The sequence below is a fragment of the Acinonyx jubatus genome, chromosome A1 (assembly GCF_027475565.1).
Source record: "Acinonyx jubatus isolate Ajub_Pintada_27869175 chromosome A1, VMU_Ajub_asm_v1.0, whole genome shotgun sequence".
In the NCBI taxonomy this organism is placed as follows: domain Eukaryota; kingdom Metazoa; phylum Chordata; class Mammalia; order Carnivora; family Felidae; genus Acinonyx; species Acinonyx jubatus.
In genome coordinates this window covers 119,222,519-119,244,766 of record NC_069380.1, presented here as the reverse complement: position 1 = coordinate 119,244,766, position 22,248 = coordinate 119,222,519, and positions in this window count along the sequence as shown.

Below are 22,248 nucleotides of genomic sequence, written 5' to 3'. Positions count from 1 at the left end.
GAAAAAACCCAACAATGAAACACTGCTTAGTAAAAACATGAGGCCAGAGGGATTTCAACTCAGCAGAGTGAGTGATTCTAATGACCAAGTATTCAGGCTCTTTTCATGTGGACTTTAATTTTGGGGGAATGTAAGAGTGTCACACAGAGAACATGTTAAATGCGAAGGCAGCTAGATAATATGACAGGGTTATTGGGGCAATCAACATGGGAAAACTCTGGTTGAATCTGGGTGACCTATGGGGACCAGCAATAAGAAAATCACTTCTAATACTGCACAGTTAGTTGTCCTGCTGAGGGGACAATGCCATATCCCTTTCTCTTTTAGGTAAAATAGTAGACCATCTGTGTCAGCAAGGTGACATGCATTCAGGATTTTATAAATCCAGTAGCTGGTCCGCCCATTTTCTACAGCTTATTTCTACATTTATAACAATTTTGCCAGGTTGATAGTACACCAATTTCATAGGTGAAAAACAAAAGGAAATTCAGAGATAATAAAGTAATGAATAACTGATGGCATTATATTAACTATATATTATATAATATATACCTATAATATTTATCATATTAATAAATGAAATTTTGCAGGTTCAGTAACTGATTTGGAGGGAGTCTTTGTATCTCTGAATTCCATATTCTTACCAGTGGAGTAGCTTTGTTTGTGCTTCATTTTTGTTTGGGTTTAGGTTCATAAACTTTTGGAGGACCTCATGAGAGTTCTGAATCTTGAACATGGAAGGTGGCATATGGACCAACATTTTTATTTGGGTTTTATGGCACCCAATGGTTAGGAAGCCCTTCATTTTGCAACTATTCTTTCTGCCAAAAGGGAATGGTACTTAAAGTGCAGAAGAATATCAACTGTGCTGTTTGGAGATACATGTGCTTCTTCCCTAACAAAAGCACTTCCCAATCAGGAATGAATGAAGGGGATGATGGGAGTTGTGGTCAGCCTCTCTTTTGTAGCCTGACACATTCGTCCCAAATCTCCCTGGGATTGGGGGTGTAAGGGGCTTGGTTACTGACGGCACTGTGTCTCATTCTTTTAGTGTATTTGTGCTTTGCTGAAACACACAAAAACATTGAAAGTTTCTATCATGGTGAATAAAATATCTGGCTAAATCGAAATGATCTGTCAGCATACTTTCCTTTAACAAGCACCACGTATTGACGTAATTTTTTGATTACCACCTACCTCATAAAGTTAGGTGCAAATAGGCTTTATACAATAGTTTTTATTGTTAAAATTTATGCCCTCTTTTTTTTTCTTTTCTACGTAAAAGGTCACAGAAGGTGTATGTTGCCAGTCTTACCACACTCCACATGGCTAATGAAAAGCAGTTTTCTTTCCCCGTACGTCATGATGCATGTTCTAGCTCTGTCCTCTTGAATTTGTGAGGGGGTGAACTTGATAAGGTAACTGAGAACCAGCAGGTAATACAAACACTCAGGTATCTGCTGAAGGGGGTCTGCATCATCCAGATGCACTGGAGACGTACGGGTGATTTCTGGCAACACTGGTCGTGTGACTGCAGACTTGACTCCACAGGAAGTAAAGAGAACCCATTCTCACTCTGAATGTAAGTTATTCATGAACTTGGGGATGAAAGGCATGTGATGGGCTTCAGAAATATAAAATGCCTAATGTTGTCTCTGTGTCAAGGAGAAACACTTTCATCTTCATGAAAGAGAGAGCAGAAAGAGAATGCTTTTTTTTTTTCAAAACAAACAAACAAAAAACCCCAACAACTTTTGTATTTTCTGGGACACATACAGTACAAAATTAGTTTTCTTTCTTCTCTCTCTCCCAAGTCCTCTGCTCACCTCCAAACATCTTGGAATCTTAATATTGTTGAATTAGGTTTATAGAAAAAAGAATGAATTAAGTGGGAGACAAAAACGTTTAAAATGTACATAGTGATAGTTCATGATATTTATGCGTTCTAATGAGATGTTTGCTTGCCATATGATTGGGTTTTCTCTGCCACTGGCATCAATTTTATGGAATTATCTCCTAGTAAGTAAAAATAACAAACATTGATATTAATTGATGGTTATTCTGTCCCAGGTACTGTGCTGTAATCACATTACTTAATTTATTGCTTGAGACAGTACTAGGCAGTAGGAAATGATCCCCGTTGTCCATTTTACAAATGGAGAAACTGAAGCCCCGGGAAATTAAAATAGAAAATGTCAGGCCAGTTTACGCAAGCAAATAACGTGAGATGCATTGTTTTAATGGGTAGTTTGTATAGGCTGTACGATTTATACTTGTTTACCACGGAGGGTCAGAATTTACTCCTAACCTGGTTGACTCCAGAGCCTGTGCTAGAAACCCTTTCCTACTCAAAGTGTGGTCTGGGAACCAACAGCATCACAGAGGAGTTTGCTCAAAATGCAGAATTTCAGACCTTATCCCCAGTGCAGTTCTGGGAAATGTTTCCCCATCAGCTTTTTGGAGATTATGTGTGGAGGGGGTCCTTTGTAGTGTTTGCTGATTTCCATGGTGTAAATACTCCCACCGTGGCAGATGACAAACTACCAATGTGAAGTTCGGTGAAGTCATAGAGTATAGGGAAAAGGAGAGATGTTACTGATCTCTTCCGTCAGGGCAGTAGAGGAGCCAGCTCCCAACACCACTGCACCTCAGACCTACCGAATCAGAATCTTCACGCAACCAAGTGCTCCAGGCAATTCATGCATACAAAAAGCAATGGTGCAAGCCACTGCCTCATACTGCCTTGTTCTGTGGGTTCCAATGAAACATTTGGTTCTATTCTGGTCTTCTGTTGCCCCTTCAGCTTCACCACCTGGCAGGAAACAGGACAGGGCTCTAGGTGGCCCTGCTAGGACAGAGCAGCAGACACGGTGTGGATTCTGAGCTTCAGAACTCTGTGAAGAGAGCTGAAAAACCAGCTCCTTGCGCTGTTATGCAAGGCTTTTCGTGACAGAGAAGGGCATGTAAACTGCAAAACATCTGGGGATCAGAAAGTCAGGATTTTTTGCTTTCCTGTGTGACTGCATAAACCATTTTGTCATGCCTGAGTGCATTTATCCCACGTGTACAAGGGAGAAAAAACACGGTAATAGGAAGTCTTAGATTTTGCAGTGCTGCACATATTTTATCTGGAACCCAAATAACCTGTATGCAAATACGTATTTTTCTTGCTTTGCAAGTGGAAAACAGAGATCTATTTAAGGAAGTATTTTACAGGACACAAATTGAGAATAAGATGTATTTTGTTCTATCTCCAACATTTCTTCTACCTACAGACTATAATCTAATAGCTAATGAATGAAAGAAAATGCCAGAGAGGAGAGGGAATTTGATAATTATCTAAACGAAAACTCTCTTATGAGAGATGGGGAAGCTAAGGCCCAAAGGGGTGGAGGAATGAGGTAGCTATACACTTTTGTGGAGCTGCCTAGTGATGGGCCCAATTACCATTCTAGCTGCTGCTTCTTAGACTCCGTGATAGCTTACTGAGCTTACTCACAATGTCCCCTTCTCCAAACAAGACTGTCTCCTATAATTTCTTCCCCTTTCATCCTTTCTGATTACTTTAAAGGCTCCATAAACTGATGAATCCCAAGTCAATTCTCCAGCCCAAATTTCATTAGCCTATTAGATTTCTTCACATGAGTGCTTTGATGCCTTCGATTCAACTTGTCTTCCCAGTTCTTTTTTAAGGCAGTTTTTCCTGTGTTTCCATAGCACTCACATTTCTGCATCAGAGTACTTATAATACTATATTTGTCAGTGCGCTTGTCTGTAAATAGCGTAGATTCCAAGCCCGTCGTAGCAGGGGCTATGGTTCATTGCTTTATCCCTAGCACCTAGCATAATGCTTCAGACATGGTAGAATGATCACAAAGTGCTCAGTTTGGCAGTGCTGAACTATCCTGAGTTCCTCAGAAGGCAGAGACTGAGGCAAAGGATAATTGCTACTATTTTACTAGGGAGTGTGATCCCCTGGACTTGTTATGGTAACTGAAAACCAGCAGGTGGAGATGTACTGGAGAGATACAGGTGATTTCTGGGAATACTGGTGTGTGACTGCAGATTTGACTCTACAGGAAGTCAAGAGAACCCTTCCCCCTCTACCTAAGTTATTCAGTGAGTAAGGGTCAGGGGTGGTTAAGCACAGAAGGAGAGAAAGCAAATGCAGAGACCTATTACCAAGCTGGCCACCCAAGAAGCTGTTTAAATTAGTTTTAGGGAGAGAAAAGGGAAATACTTGATCCAATTGGCTTCTTTCTCCTGGTGATTATAGACTTGCCTCATAAAGCATTAACATTTCTTTACTTCCAGATTACTTATGGGTGGGTGTCAAGTGGCGTTCTATGACTTGTTATACCTCAAAGTCAACAGGGTAACCCTGGGACAGAAGGCAAGAGGTGTATAGAATGGTATATGCAGTAATGTTCAAATTCGGTCTCAGGGCTTATCCTGGATGCTCTCTCTTTTAGGAAGTTCCTCACCTCCAGTAAGTCAACATAAATTTTATCAAAACATCTCTGAAATGTATTCTTTTATCCCTTTCTCCATTGCTGTTTTTTTTTAATTTTACAATGTCTCTGTTCGTCACTTATGTTTATGCCATAATCTTTATGATAAAGATAAAGACAGAAAGATAATCTTTATCTTTCTGTCTCCCATCTTGCCCCACTGTAAATGATGTCTCTGATTCTAATCCTTCAGTGATGCTTCATTCCCATCAAGGTAAATCTCATTAACATGATTAGCAAGAATTTTCAGGTTCTGATTAATTGCATTTGACCAGTCACATCTGTCCCCATATCCCTCCCTAGCCACACCAGGATTATTACTTTGGCCATACTGAATGCCTTGCAAATCCCTGTTGTGGTGATGCTCCCTCATACCCCTAGGGCTGGCAAGGATGCTTTCCTTCCTTGGAACACTGGTCTTTGTCCAGCTAGTTTCTCTTCATCCTTTGAAACTCAACTCAGATATCTGACCCTCTAGAAATCCTGCCCTAACATCTCTGCTCTAGAGCAGTGATTCTCAAAATTCTGTGTATAGGAATCACCTGGAGGGCTCGTAGAAACACAGGTGGCTGGGCCCTGCCCCCAGAGTTTCTGATTCAATAGTAGGTCTGGGGTGGGCCTCAAAAGTGTGCATTTTTACCAAGTGCCAGGTGATGCTGATGCTGCTAGTTCAGAACCACGCTTGGGGAATCACAGCTCTGAAAAAACACCTGTATTTTTCTCTTGCATAGCATTTTACACAACTTCTACAGTAGTTTGTTTACTGGTTCCTTTCCTCAATCAGCATGTATTCATTGGAGGGAAAGAGCGATGTCTTGTTCATCTCTGTAATAAGGCACTTGGCAATGCGCCTGGCACATGGATGTTATGTTAATGGAGGGAACAGGAAAAGGTAGGAAGGAAGAAAGACTTTTTAATAAGACTGGAAGATGGAGAAAATTAGGTGCAGAAGTCTTCAGAAGACACCCACAGACCAGTGTTCTGTATTTTTGGCCTAAAATACTATTACACTATAAAACTGGTATATTCTATTAAATATCGTGGAGTGGAGCCAGTGCAATGTGGTGGTGGCTACCAGTATGGGCTCTGACATCACAAAGTCTTATCTTCTAGTCTAATTTGTGATATTAGGCCCATTACTTAATCCCTAATAGTTAGTTTTTGCACTCATATAATAGGAACAATAAAAATGCTAACCTAATGGGACTGTTCTAATGTTCAACTGAGGTAATACATGGTTTTTTAGTAGTCCTTAACATATTTGAAGCACCCAATGAATGTTAACTACCATTTTATTTTCTGTTCCTTTAAATAGCTTAGTTGCAAAATGATGTGATTTTAGTAATTTAATAGATATGAGCACAAAAAAGAAAGAAAGAAAGAAAGAAAGAGAAAGAAAGAAAGAAAGAAAGAAAAAAGAAAAGAAAAGAATGTAAGTTAAGTGTAAGTTAAGTTGCTTTTATCTTAGGAATTTTTGTGCTATGCAGTATTGTGTTTATTTTAAAGTCAAATATATTTTTAATTCAGATCGTTCTTATCAAGGTAGAAGATGGATTACAGGAGAAACTGATTTTGGTTTTGTAAGATAAGTTGTGCATTTTCTACTTGAAACTCATTCTTTAAATATTCACATCTACAAAGGGAAAAAAATATCTTCAAAAGGACCACTCTGCTAAAAGAGAATGCTCAATGAAATAATTTAAGGTTAGAGAGACCATTTTATCTAAAGGTCCCAAAGGACTCATCGGTCATTAACCAAATACCTCTCCAAAGTATCTTTGACATATACTATGCCAATTTTATGTTAGAAAATGCCTGTCAAATTAAAACATTGAGAAGCAGGATGCTGGTGCTCCCACTGGCAGGCTAGGCCAGAAAGTGAAACACTGTGAGAGAGAACGAAACTGAAAAGGAAGAAGTTTTAGACACCTGCACTAAGGAGTCATCTATAGACATTACACTTTTTCTCAGTGACTAAAAGTACAGAGGAAATAATTTTTAATCACTTGAATCATGCTCCTCCTTCTCTTTCTGTTCATTTAGTCAACAGATACTTAGAATATAGTATGTTTAATGGCATGCTAATAATTTCTCTTGCATTATCTATTTTTTCTATCTATTTATGAAGTAAATACCATGATTATCCCCACGTAGCAGAAGCTTGTCAAGACTTACAAGCATTCCTAAATTGCATGGTGGTTGGAGAAGTGAGTTTTTCTAACTCCAGTTGCCAGGTTCTAACCCCAGTGCTACTCCACAGGCTAAAGGTGCCATGGCAGCCAAAACTTGAGAATGACTGTCTGAATGTGAATACATAAATTCTTATCTGTGCCAATTGCAGAAGTTCGCTTCTGATATTTATTAATTTGCTTACGCATTTTAAGTAGTATGTTATAAAACTACACATTAATTTGGAATATAGCTTTTTTTCCCCAATGTCGTTTTTCATGGAAGTATCTGATTTAAATTCTGGACATGTATCTTCTTTGCCCTCGTGAGGAGTAAGTGCTGAGTTTTCTAACAGTGTTCCAGAGCAAATGATTTTCACTTCTGTCTGGAGTGTTTGGTGTTTGTGACATAGCACTTTTGGTATCCGTGTCTGATGTTATCATAAAAATGTTATCCTAAGCCACAAGTACTTAATTGTATGGTTTTGATGGCTGTTTTCTTATTCATCTTTACTATATATGCCTTAATGCTATATTATAATAATGTATATATATTATAGTACATAAGGTATTTATTAGAATGGAATGCATATATAAATATTTATATATTATAGTATGCAACTATCTGAATAGATCCTAAAAACATGATACAAAGTCTTTCTTACAATGGCTTTCAATACTCTCAATTATAAAATCATACTTCCCAAAAATAATTACTGAATTCATGTTAAAGTTTTCCTTTTTTTTTTTAACAGATTCTCTCAAGCAATTTATACGTATACCCCAAACTAACATTGATTATGTCTTAGGCTAAGATGACTTACTCAAAGAGTATTAATTTTTTCCCTAAAAGAAGTATGTAAGAAAACTTCTGTAATAGAAAAGACTGGTTAGGCTGTTAAGAAAAGCCATCATTTTCTTTTCTCAGAGTTTTTTTTAAGTGGTGGCCTAAAAGTATTATTCTTTATATTCGAGCATATTCAGTAACCATGGTATTCAAAGGTAGAAGTTTTATGAAGATTTTTGAAAAGTGAGTCAAAAGGATCATCCCTATTTCTATCCTTTTTTATCTTTATGTCTTCTATGTTGTCTGTTTCATCCATAGACTGGTTCTCCTTCAGCCACAAAGTGGCTGCTAAAGGTGCTATGAATAAGTGGGGAGAAAGAAGTGAAGGAAAGATGTTTTTCCCACCATTTCACAAAAGGTTTCCTTTAGTATATTGGGGCCAAGTTAGGTTAGTTGTTAATCCTTGAATCAACCCATGTGACCAGAGGATTGTCAAGCCTAAGTGACTTGTGCCAGTTAGGATCCTCTGCAGTTGGAGATAGATAAATCCTCTTCCAGCTGCATGGCTATTTCACAGGGAGGGAATGTATTCACTGTATCAGAAGAATACAAAAAAAAAAAAGTCACAACTCTCAACTACAGTAGTAGAAGGTGACAGCAAACTTTCTAAGTCAAAAACTGAAAGCAGACCCTGTGATCCTCTTTAATTGAAAGGCTATTGGAAAACAGCACTTCTAGAAAACAAAGATGCAAATCAAGGCAGGTGTGATTTCTGAGCTTCCTCTATTCCCCGAAGCAACTTTGCTTTCTGTTTGCCACCATTTTTGAAGAGTGGGACAGCAAAATTTTTTAAATTCACCATGTTTCAGTGAAGCAATATTAACTCCATGGGGACAGTGCTTATGAAATCCCAAAGCACTTTTGTGCCCTCTTTCTCATTTGATTTCTAGAGCAACTCTTCAGCTATGTGCTATAAGTAGGATCATTTCCATTTGATGGGTGAGAACACTGAGTTCAGTGTGGTTAAGTTACCCTAAACTCATATTTATTTTCCTTTAGCTCCAGGTTCAGCACTTTCTAGACACTTCATCATTTTGTTGAAATAACTGGTTGAAAAGTGAGTAACTGAATCAAATGACACATTTATCATCATATTGTCTAAAGAAACTTGCTATAATGGGGGTATTCTTTTGATACAGAGATATAGGAGAAAACCTAGATGGGAGGATGGCAGGGGAGCTAGAATCCACCTAGAAACTTGCCAACACTCACAGGAAGGATTCTATGTGACAGACTGGTAGCAAAATCCTTATTGGCAGGCTTACTTATCTTACCTCTTCTGATAATGTCCCACCCACTATTTAATATAGATATTGGTGATTATGGTACAAAATGACTGAAATGAGAGGAAACTGTGAAAATACCACAATTGGGGACTATAAGATTTAGAAATAATTAACTCCTAATGGTGGTATTAATGTACTCCATTATTTGTTTTCACAGTGCCATGGGATACCATGATGTCAACAATGTTCCCTAAAATTTTTGTGGCCAGGCATGTTTTTTTTTTTTTCTGTGATCTCATTACCCTAAAGAGGTTACAACTTTATGTGGCATAGACATTGAAAAAGTGGTTCTAGTGTTAGTAACACACACAAGGAGTAGAATGTACATATAGTATACATACCCATAGATAGAGATTCCTAGCAAAAAAATGGAAAATATTCATTCTTACAACAGAGATCAAGTACTATACTGGGCATGGCTCTTTTCTAAATGCTAGGAATAGAGAAAAAGATCAGACCTCCTCATTCCTCTTTAATAAATCAAGCATAGCAGGGAGTCAGATATATAAATAATAAAATATATTGGATGATATTTAATGATAAGAGTTTGCATAAATTCCAAATTCAGTAGGGAAGTGCGAGCTACTTGACCATACTAAAATAACTACTAAACAACGGTACAGATGAATGTCAAATATGGGGTTATGTTAATAAAAGGGAAATCAGATGCAGAGGCTCTTGAAGGGGTGTTCTCAGAGGAGAGGATTTGTATGAAATATTCATGAATAGAAACCCCCTGACAGGTAGGTTTGGTATGAGTGTGTCCAGGGTACACAGGATGGTTCAGGTTTTTTAAAGCAGTGCACCCAAGTTCAAAGGTAGTTAAAAAAAGAAAAAAAAAAAAAAGGGAAGGACAGTTTGAGGCCCAATTGCAATATGCTTTTGGGAAAACACACAGTGCCATAAATCCCTTACCACACTTGCTGCCTGGTGTTATTAACACTTCTCTTACTTCCTACAGGTTAAGAGTGTAAAAACACAATCCTACTTACAACATTTCCAAGGTTCTTCACCATCACACAGTCACCTCCCCTCCCAATAAATACACACACCCACACACCCACACACATGGGCCCTGTTCCCTGGGTTATATTTTCTAATATTCTTTACTTGGTGAAGATTCATCTTTTCATCCACACAGCCAATGAGTTTCTCTGTTAGTATTTCTGGGCTTCAGGTACATAATTTCCCTGAGCTGGTAACTCCCATGATTTTTTGCTGCAAATAAGACTATTTCTTCCTAGTCTACTTTTTTCCCATGTTGCCACACTTTTACTGTAGAATTTAAATCAGTAATGCATTTAGGTAGACAGTTTCTATGAAAAGCACAAATCAACATAGAATCATAGCATATCCAATTTGCTGTGCACAGTTGGTGTTTTATAAAGGGCTGTAACTGAGAAGAATTCAACTCCTGCTTTATGCTCTCTTATCATGGCAATTATCATGGAGATTAAGAGAGTCAAAACAAAACAAAACAAAGCCTTCACTTTTTGGGAGAGAAGAGAAGTGAATAAGAATAAAAATCAATAGAAGGGATGGCCTATATGGGGTGGTGCTGATATTGTGAAATGGGTTATATCTAAATGTAAGTTAACATTGTGTTTAAAATTGATCTATTAATAGTAAGATAGTCTCATTTAAAACTTTATAAGTTTTAAAGATTTTGAAAAGCGTAAAAACACAAAGGTGAGAGAAGAGGGGTCCAAGATGACAGCATAGGAAGACCATGAACTCACCTCCTCCCACAGACACACCAAATCTACACCTATTTTTAGAGCACCTGCTCCTGAAGAACTGAGGTCTGTCTGACTGACCATATTCTACACAACAAAAGATACAGAGACCACAGAGAAAATGGCAGGAGAGACAGAGACATGGTAATGATGGGAACCCCAACTCTAATGTGGCAACTTTCAGTAGAGAGGAATATCCTTACTAGGGGGCCTGTGAGAACATCTGCCTGACTTGCAGCACAGAAAACACACAGAAACAGTGGTTTAAAGGCCAAATATAGATTATAAGTGAAAGAAACCTATTTACTAATACTAGAGAGCTGCCAAACATCGGAAAAGCTGCTGGAACTCTCTCCAGGGTTGGAGGTGCTAGTGAACGCCATTGTTTATGTTCCATATTGATAGCGAGGGGAGCAAGTCCAAGTGCTCGAGCTAGCCCACTACCTATCACATATCAGTGAGCCCCGGCCCCTATCCCATATCAGCTCCTGCCATTCCTCAAAGATAGCCCCCTGCTTATATATGTCCCAGCTCCAATTGTCCCACCAAGGCTGCCCCAGCATGGTGCACACTGGGAAACTCCCAGCTTGTGCCCACCACAGTTCCAGTCATCTTACCAAGGCACTCAGTGTATGAAAAATACTGGGACACCACTGGCTTTCAACAACTTCAGCTTTAGCCATCCCACCACAGAGCCACCTGTGAGAAGCACCCCAGCCTGCACCCACTTCAGCTCCAGCTATCTCACCAGCATCTCCCCTGTGCCTACCCCAGCTCCAGCCATTCCCACCAGGCAGCAGTAGTGTGGAGCCATCAGAACCAACCAGACCAAGCCCATTTCAGCTCCAACTAACATGCCAGAGCACCCCCTGCATAGAATACAATGGCCCAGTCCATGTCTTCTCCGATTTCCTTCTCCCTCCCAGGTGGCCCCAGTACAGAGTTCTCTGGGACCCTGCAGCATCCACCCACTGGAGCTCTAGTCATCCTACCAGGGTGGTCCCAGTGCAGAGTGCCTTGGGAAATCCAGCCCATGCCCACTACACCTCCAGCCAGCCAGCCTAACCTGCCAGGCACACAAGTCTACACAGGGGATGTTCCTACACAAGGCCACTCCTTCAAGACTGGTTGAGGTAACTGTTTCCCTAATTCACAGAAACAAACAAGTCAAACACAATGAGGAGACAGAGGAATATGCTCCAAATGAAAGGGGGAAAAATAAAAAACAACAACACAAGATATAACTTCAGAAAGAGAACAAAATGAAAGGGAGATAAGCAATCTACCTAATAAAGAGTTCAAAGTAATGGTTGTAAAGATGCTCAAAAGACTTGAGAGAAGAATGGATGAACTCAGTGAGAACATCAACAAAGATAGAACATATAAAAAAGAACCAGAGTTGGAGAATATAATAACTGAATTGGAAAATATAGGAAATTATTAGAAAATAATCATATTAGCATATGCAGAATATGCAGATTGTAATATGCAGAAAAACAAATCAGTGACCTGGAAAACAAGACATAGGAAGGAACTCAAGTTGAACTGCAAAAAACAAAATGAATTTTAAAAAATGAGGATAGGTTAAGGGATCTTTGGGACAACAAGTAGACTAGCATTCACATTAGAGGGATCCCAGAAGGAAAAGAGAGAGAAAGGGAAAGCAAATTTATTTGAAGAAATAATAGCTGAAAACTTTCGTAATTTGGGGAAGGAAACAGAATTCTAGGTACAGGAAGCATAGGGGAACCCAAAAAAGATGTATCCAAGGAGGTCCACACCAAGACACATAATAACTAAAATGTCAAAGAAAAAGATAAAAAGAAAAGCAACTAGTTACATAAAGGTCAATCTTATAAGGCTATCAACCATTTTTTTAGCAGAAATATTGCACGGCAGAAGGAGGTGTCATGATGTGTTCAAAATGTTAAAAGAAAAAAACCTACACCAAAACAAGTCTATCAGTAAGGCTATCGTTCAGAATTGAAGGAGGGATAAAGAATTTCCCAAACAAACAAACAAACTAACAAAAAAAAAGAAAAGAATCTATTACCATTAAATCAGCTTTACAAGAACTGTTAAGGGAGTTCTTTAAATGAAAAAGAAAAGGCCATAACTAGAAGTAAGAAATTAAAAGAAAAAAATGTATGGGTAAAGCAAATACAGTATATGATAAAGGGACTAGATGAATTACTTATAAGGCCAGTAAGGAGTCAAAAGTAGTAGAATTAATTATATCTCAAAAATTAGTTAAGGAATTCACAAATAAATATAAAATATCAACACACGCATATATATAATGGGGAATAGCAAAAATACAATGCTTTTACAATGTGTTCAAACTTAACTGATCATCAGCTTAACATAGACTCTATATACATTGGATGCTGTATTTAACCATCATGATAACCACAAACCAAAACAAATAAACATTAAAAAAAAGTATCTCAAATGGTATTTGACATTGAGTAAATAAACTGAATATTTGTGTGTAGATTAAACTAAGGTTCTACTACTTTTATTCACCCTGACAAAAGTATTGTTATACATAAATACGCCTGTTTCTTAGAGGATTTTTATTACAGTTACTTCCTAGCTTCCTTCTTGTTCCTGAAGCGTTTTTTTATGTATGCAGTGGATACCCTTTTACTCCCTCTCTACCTCCCTCTTTCATTCAATATGTCTTAATGGTCTTAATACATCTGGCTGTAAACAATGTATTAGGCCTTGGGAAAGACTAAAATGCTCTCATAAGGCCAACATTCAGTGGGGGATGAGAAAAGTATCAAAGAATCCAACAAGCCAAATAATTACATTTTGTGGTAAGTTCTATTAAATAAATGAACAGTGTGACAAAGATGTGATTAAAGTCTCTTTCAATTTAAGTGTGGTGATTAGAAAGGCTTCTTGGGGAAAGTAAAGTGTATGTGGACATGTGATGTATGAAAAGAAGCTAGACATGAGAAGTATTGGGAAAAAAGTACTTGAGGCTGAAATGAAAACCTGTGCAAATACCTTGCCCTGAACAAGACGCTGGTGTGCTTGTACAACCAAAGAGGGTCAGGCATTATCAGTATATTAGTATCTTTCCCAAAATCTGGTGGGCACCTTGAGGGCAAAGCTTGCGCCCTATGCACACTATCTTTCCTTAAGCAGCCAGGGCAAATTTTGATAAATATTAGGGCCTCTGTCACTTTTGATGAATAACTGAAGAATTGAGGCGACAGCTCAATGAGTCATCTATGTAAATTTACATGTGTGGTGATATTGCTAAGGAACATGATTGACCCCTTCCTCTCAGCCCGGGCATCTCCAAGGGACTTTAGAGGGCCATGTGGAATGATCATTCACCTATATTAGGAAAATGATTCTTTATATTATCTCTAGAATATTCCAGATATGTTCTATGACTTGGTGACAAAGTTCTATTCCTTCCAGAAATACCCAAAGATTGATGCTCCTATGTTTCTAAAACTTCAGCTATGTATGTTCAAATGACATAATTCTACCATATCTGAATTCCAGCTACATTGTTATTATATGCATGACTACTTGACTCACTTAAAAAAAAAAACAAACTTAAAAATCTACCAGAGCCATACACCACGCATTACTATCTATAAGATCATATTATATTCAGTATCATGGATATATTTTTATAATATGCATTAAAATAGATGTATAACTATTAAATTTTTTTATAAAAGGCATCTATGTTTTAACTTAAAACACATTATCCTATTCCAACCCACAATGATTCAAGCTCTAGGCTTTCCTTCCATTTCCAACTCAATACCCATTTCATGTGGGAAACCTTCCTTCAACAAACACTTCTGCTCCTAGTGACATGATGCTTTTCAGAGTGTTGCATATTGTGTTCTTGTCATTTCTGTTAGGCTAGGCCAGGGAAGGGAATGGACAGGAATCAGGCAGAGTAGCAGGCAGGAGGCTTACTGCCTAAGAATCAGTAATAGGTTCACTGACTGTGGCTGTGTATCAGCCTCAGTGCTCAAAAAAAAATTAGAGGAGAGCTTATAAAAGTTGTTCTTTACCATACCGGGGTTATAGACCTCTTTTAAGAAGCTCTTGAAAACTGAAATTTCTCCCCTAGAGGGAATGCACATGGGGTATAAATGTAGGCAAGATTTTCAGGGTGCGGGTAAGGGATCTTCTGAATCCCATCTGTAAAACTATGCCCGGCTGTCATGGACCCCATGTTAAAAACAAACAAACAAATAAAAACAAAAAGAAAAAATCAAAGAGCAACACAAAAACAACCCTGCCATTCACTGAGAACATACTATGTTCCAGGTCCTGTACTCAATAGTTTGCATGCATTATGACATTATGTCTTAATTCTTCCCCCATTCCCTTAGAGTACATACCTTTATTCGTAAATTTATTTTATAAAAGGGAGAGAAGAAGAGATAGAGGTTCAATGGGCCAAGCTGTTAGCAAGTTGTAGAGGCTGATTTTGGACTCTGGCAGCATGAAATCACTCTTTATCCATACTTTTACTGCTTTTCATCACTGTATCACTTCTCCTTAATCATGATGAGGGGTGAACAGCATATTCATTTGGTGAAGGAGTGTGCTACCAGAAACTTGGATGATTGACAGCAGCACCAGATGTTAATGCTATGGATTCTTCCTCCAAGAATGGAAACCATCCACTCTGAGGCACATAGGGAATAAAGATAGATTTGGAAAAGTCCAGGGGGCAATTAACACTCTCCCCACTACTTTTTACCCAGAGACTTGCTCAGTTTCTGTCTTCTAAGATGGAGTTTAAAAAAAAAAAAAGTAGAGTAAAATTTGCCTTCATTCTAGTTGCAACATATTCTAATTTTAAGAGATCACAGGTTAATTAAATTCATTTAAAAACAACTTTTGGGTAGTACCTTAATTAACCTTCCAGGTTTCCTTGTTATTCTGCTCCTATTCAGGTCTGTCAGTCTGCCAGGGCGAGGGTTAGAACCCCTCACCTTCTTAGGTAGGAGGGGTGGGTGGGAAATAGCTTTTACTCCTCAGTTTGATTAGTGGAGCTCATTAGCTGTCAGATATAAGGCACAAGGAGTCCATCAGAAGAGAAAAGCAACACCAGTGACATTTATTACATGGCCAGCGTTCAGAGGCTGCTTAGAAACCAATTTCCATTCTTATAGATTCTGTCCCCAAAATGGAACTTCTCTAGATTCATAAGCAAGCCTGATCAAAATGCCAAAGAAATAGAAAGGAAATAAAAAGGTCTTAAGATGACCAAAGCACAAAAAAAGCCCCAAACATTTAAGGCAGAAATAAAGGAGAAAAGTTGTCGTCTGCCTCCCTTTTTACTAGCTGATACTGGGTGTTATTTACACAGTTTCAGGAGAGTTGCTGTTCCTGGGTTTTCCTGAGATTTCACAATGTGAATGGGCATTGGAGCTATTGGGCTGACTGTCCCAACACAGTGGAAATGCTTATTTGCCTGTTTTTCCTGCTTGTCCTGACATGCTTCCAGCCAACCAACTTGAGTGAGGGCTTGGCATGACCAGACACCAGGCAGATATTTCACATGTACAGTCTCAGTGCAGTGGCCAGGCAATCCTCGGAAAGCATTTCTGCTCTTTAATAGTGTGGCAAGGCAACCACCTGGATGGAGCTAGAGAGTATTATGCTAAGTGAAATAAGTAGAGAAAGACAATTCCCCTAGGATTTCACTCATATGTGGAATTTAAGAAACCAAACAGGTGAGCAAAGGGGGAAAAAACCAGGAGAGAGACAAACCAAGAAACCGTAAGAAACTCTTAAAAACAAAGTGACTGCTTAGCAGAGGGGAGGGGTTAAATGGGTGATGGGGATTCAGGAGTGCACTTGGAGTGATGAGCACCGGGTACCCTATGGAGGTGTTAAATCACTGTATTGCACACCAGAAACTAATATCACACTGTGTGTTAACTGGAATTTAAATAAAAACTTAGAAGAAAGAGGCATTTTATTTTTTAAAACTCACAAATAGATATCGGCAAATGGTCCTCCTCTTAACTGATCTATGATTTAGACCAAGAAATGGACACTGAGTGAAATCAAATTACTTATGTAACAAACTATAGTGGTAGAAGCCTTTAAAATTTGGGATTTAGTTCTCATTTGGCACCAGACCAGCTGGGAATCCCTCTTCTTACCTACAGTGTGAGTGTATTGGATGGCATTTACAGTGTCTTCTGGCTTGAAAATTATATGCCTTTATGATGATGGGTAGTTTTGTATCAATATTTGTTCTACTATTTTACAGACTTATGAGCTAGGCACTATCATCTCCCTCATTCACAGAGGATAAGGTAGAGAAATGTGAAGTGACTTGCCCAAAAAACACAGTGAGTAGATGCAGAAGGGCAGGAGGTAAACCACAGCAGCCGATATCAGATTCCGATCTTGTTTCCCAGATCCTAACACTAACAGTCTGTGACTCAAAGCTGCAATACTTTGTGTCAACAAATTGCAGTTTTTCTAACTACTTTAACCATTGGCTAGCCCAAGGGGATTTTAACAAAGACTAACATTCACAACCGACTTCCTGTCTTCTCCAACCACTACTGTCCACAGTGGAAAGCAGCAGTGGAACAAAACCAGAGGTCCAAGAAGCTCCCAGTGTCCCCTTGATTTCTTCTTATTTCTTTAAAGAGAACTGAACCAAGAAATATAAGAATTGCTTATATTACTCAAAGGGAATTTCAAGAATCTATCTTCACCATGAAGGAAAGATGGGTTCAAGAAGCAAATTTTCCTGAAAATACACCTCAGAGCAGAGGTTTCAAAGTTTGGAAGGCATTACAATCACTTGAGGAGCTGTTAAAAATGCATATTCATGGGCGCCATCATGGACATTCTGATCTATATGTGGGACTCAGGCATGTGATTTTTTATCAGGCTCTTTAAGTCATTCTGATGCAATTAAACACTGTTAAAGGAAAAGTGTCCTAGAGATGCTCCGGAGTTGATTGGGGCTACTAAAATGGTCGCTTATAAACAACAGAAATTTATTTGTCATGGTTATGGTGACTAAAAGTCTGAGATCAGGATGCCAGTATAGTTGGGTGAGCACTCTCCTCTGGTATCTTAAGATGCCAAAAGGGCCAGCGATCCCTCTGAGGCCTCCTTTATGAGGCACTCATTCCACTGATGAGGATTCCACCCTCATGACTTACACACCTCCCAAAGACCCCACCTCCTGATACCATCACATCTGGGAGTTTGGATTTTGACATGTGAATCTTGTGGGGATGCAAACACTTAGTAGCACCGTTGTTTTCAAAACATTCTCATGTTGTCTTTGAGGTCTTCCCGTAGATTTGTACTCTCTTAAATCCCAAATTCATGGCACGTCTATCTGGGCATTTTCTAGTCCTCTTGTACATACACCCACACAGAACTTTTGATTTTTCACCCCTGAATATTGTTCCTTTCCACAACTTTCCAATCCCAATAAAGAGCATCATTAACCACCGGATTATTAAAATAAACATTGATGACTCATCCTTGTGTCCCTTCACCCTGCCCACACATTCACTTTCCTACCTTTCCTACTCTTCAGGCCTTCCCCCAACTTTGTTTTTTTTTTCTCATTGAGAGAGAGAGAGAGGGGGCGGGGTGGAAGGGCAAAGGGAGAGAGGGGGTGCAGAGAGATGGAGAGAGAGAATCTTAAGCAGGCTCCCTGCCAAGCATGGAACCCAATGCAAGGCTCTATCTCATTACTGTCAGATCATGACATGAGCTGAAATAATGAGTAGGTTGCTGGGCCACCCAGGTGCTGACTGAGCCACCCAGGCACCCCTTCCCTCCCTCTTTCTTTGAATAAGAAAAGCGAGAGAGAGAGAGAGAGAGATGGAGAGAGAGAGAGAGAGATGGAGAGAGAGAGAGAGAGAGATGGAGAGAGAGAGAGGGAGAGAGAGGGAGAGAGAGAGACAACTTCCTCCAACTACTAATCAATTAGGAAAACCTTTTGTTACTGTCTCCAAAATACATCCTTCATTTGTTGACCTTCCTCCACTATCATCATCCTTGTCTAAGCCAACACTTTATCCTATCTGGATTTCCAAAGTCATCTTTGTTTTTCCTGATTCCAGTTTGACCCCTCCATGTAGCAGCAAGCAGTGTTTCAAATGTTTCCATCAGACCATACCATTTCCTTAGGTGAAAAACTCTAAAGGACTCTCGCTGAATAAAATCCCTGACAGGGCATGGATGCACAGCGGCAGGTCCCTGCCTAGCTTCAGACAAACCAACTTTCTGTCAGTGTGTGGATTGAGTTTTTCCCTCTGCCCAGGGATGCTCATGATGTCATCTGCCTGCAGGTTCTCCCCTCTGAATCATTTCTTCTGTTTCTTTAGATCTCAGTTGAATTGTCACCACCTTAGGTATGTGGCCCTGATTTCTTGGGACACTTCCTACCTCACAATCTCTTCCACAAGGTGTTTATATTTTCTTCCTAGCATTTGTTATTTGTTATTATCTAAAATTATTTGCTAATTGTCTGCTTCCTCTAATATTATGTTACTTCCATGAAGTAACATGTCTTGTTCTCCTTTGTACCCCAGTGACTAGCACCATACCTGGCACTAAGCAAAAAACTTATATTTATTGCACTTAAATCCAATGTTAGTAAGTTGTTGAAATATTTCCTTGCAAAATATGCAAAAATGGGATGATATGGATATAGTTATAATTAATTTGGAAGGCGTAATTCTGGAAAAACAAAAGAGTAGATTTGTGTGTGTTATATCTCCTTTGCCCCTTAAAATCCCACAGAGCAGAATCTTTTAAACTAAGAGAACCCTTCTACATTGATCCTATCCAGGCTGATTATATCCAATCAGAGAGAATTTCCTGAGATACCTCATGGCTCTTGCCACACAAAAGGCAACTGGTTTCCTGGTTCATGGCTCAGCTCACTGTGCATATAGTGGCCTCCCCAGCATGTATATGGTGGAGCCACTGAACATAATTAAAGGTACTTGGCTTTAGGCAATTATAAAAACAAATGATGATGAACTGCTTTATGTGCTTCTCTGGTGTGAAAGTCCTCATCTGCTGTTAACTCACAAAGCATACTGTGGTGGCAGTGAGATTGTACTTTGAAACGGTCAGAAAATGAAACTCGGGTGGATTCCTCCAAAAGCTTCATGAAGATAATTTTCATTGCTTAAATGTTAGACACAAATTAAGTTAAAATGCTTTCAAACAATAAAATGATACTTTTTTTCCCCTAGAGCTCACATTTAATAATTAGCTCATGTAGAAATCTCTTTGAAGACAGCCACTTTGCTTTTTGAGACACTTAGGTCAAAGGAATCAAGTAAAAAACAAAACAAAACAAAACAGTAATTAAGAATCCTCTTTACGAAGGGAACTATTTTTGGTTGTTGTTTTCCTCCCCAGTGCATTTCTCCTTCATCTAGTAGAACATCTTGATTTTGCTTTGGCAAGGAATCCTTTCCATACTCTTAGTCCAAGTGATTTAGCTGAGATGATCCACACTAGATACAAGAAGGGAAACAATTTACAAGCCAATGAGATAGTCTCTCCCTGGCATTTTAATCTTGAGTAGAATAATTCAAAGATTGGAAATGATAGTATGTGATGGTGGGTCCAGAAGAGATTTTTCATTGGCTTCTGTTACCAAAGTTTCTAGAGCTGCTGGTTACTTGTGCTTTCAGGACCTAGTTCTTAAGCTTCTCTCTCTCTCTCTCTCTCTCTCTTTAAAAATAGCCTTCACACCTAGCATGGAGCCAACATGGGGCTTGAACTCACTACCCTGAGATCAAGACCAGACACCAAGAGTTGGATGCTTAACCAACTGAACCACTCAGGCGCCCCTAAGTTTTTCTCTTAATTGTATGAGCCGTTCCAGGTTATTAAAATTGTTCTGGTTAACTAATGACACATAGCAAACCACCCCACAGGTTAGTGGCATGCCAGGACAGTGATTTTATTAAACTCATAGTTCTGTAAGTCATGAGTTAGGGTAGGACAAAGAAGAGATGGCTGGCCTCTGCTCCACCATTACTGGGCCCTCAGTTTGTGTGGCCCCAATGACTAAAGATGGCTGGATGGTTTGAGGAGTTTCATGTATCATTCTGGCTGTCAGCTAGATTCCTCATTTCTTCTCTGTATTACATCTCCTGGAATATATAAAATGGTTTCTTCACTCACGTGTCTGGTATTTTGGCAGAACTGATTAGAATAGCTGAAGTTGGCTGAATATCTTTTTCTCTCCAGGTGATCTCTTGCATGGCTATCTGGGCTTTCTCACAGCATATCAATTCATGGGATAGTCACAGACTACTTATAAACTTTGTAGATTCCACATGACTCTTGGTACATCTGCCCTGAAGTGTGGAAAAACTGGACAGCTACATGCAGAAGAGAAACTGGGCCACTTATATTCATCATACACAAAAATTAACTCAAAATGGATTAAAAACCTAATTGTGAGACCTGAAACCATAAAACTCCTAGACGAAAACATACACAGTAATTAGACATTGGCCTTAGCAACCTTTTTATTGATCTATTTTCCTCATGCAAGGAAACAAAAGCAACAATAAACTACTGGGACTACATCAAACTAAAAGTCTTTTGAACAAAAAGGAAATGATCAACAAACAAAAAGGAAACCTATTGTATAGGAAAGGATATTTGTAAATAAAGTATCTTATAATGGTTAAATATCCAAAATATATAAAAAATTCATACAATTCAACACCAAGACCGAAATAACCTAGTAAAAACATGGGCCAAGCACTCAAATTGCTGTTTTTCCAAAGAAGCCATATAGATGGCTAAGAAACACATGGAAAGAAGCTCAACATCATTAGTCATCAAGGAAATGTAAATCAAAACCTCAGTGAAATGTCGCCTTATACCTGTCAGAATGGCTAGTATCACAAAAATAAGAAATAATACATTTTGCCAAGGATATAGAGAAAAGAGAACCCTTGTGTGCTACTAATGTAAATGTAAATTGGTTCAGCCACTCTGGAAAACAGTATGGAGTTTCCTCTAAAAATTAAAATTAGAAACGGCATACAATCCAGTAATTCCACTGCTTTTTACCCAAGGAAAACAAAAACACTAATTTGAAAAGATATATGCACCCTCATGTTTATCACAGCATTATTTGGAATAGCCAAGATCATAAAATAGACTTAAGTGTCATCAAAAGATGAATAAAGAAAATATGGTAAACACACACACAGGAATAGTATTTAGCCATAAAAAAGAATGCGATCTTGCCATATCTAATAACACAGGTGGACCCAGAGGGCATCATGCTGGGTGCAATAAGTCAGAGAAAGACAGATACTATATGATTTCACTTATATGTAGAATATAAAAAACAAAACAAATGAACAAATGAAAAGCAGACTCTTAAATACAGAGAACAAAACGGTGGTTGCCAGATGGGAAAGGTAGATGATGGGTGAAGTAGGTGAAAGAGTTTAAAAAGTACAAAGTTCTAGTTATAAAATAAATAAGTCTTGAAAATGAAAAGCACAGCATAGGGAAAACTGTCAAAAGTATTGTAATAATTTTGTATGGTAACAGATGGTAACTATACTTACCATGGTGAGCTTTGTGAATGTATAGAATTGTTGAATCACGATGTTGTACACCCGAAATGAATGTACCATTGTATGTCAACTACAATGAAAACAAAGC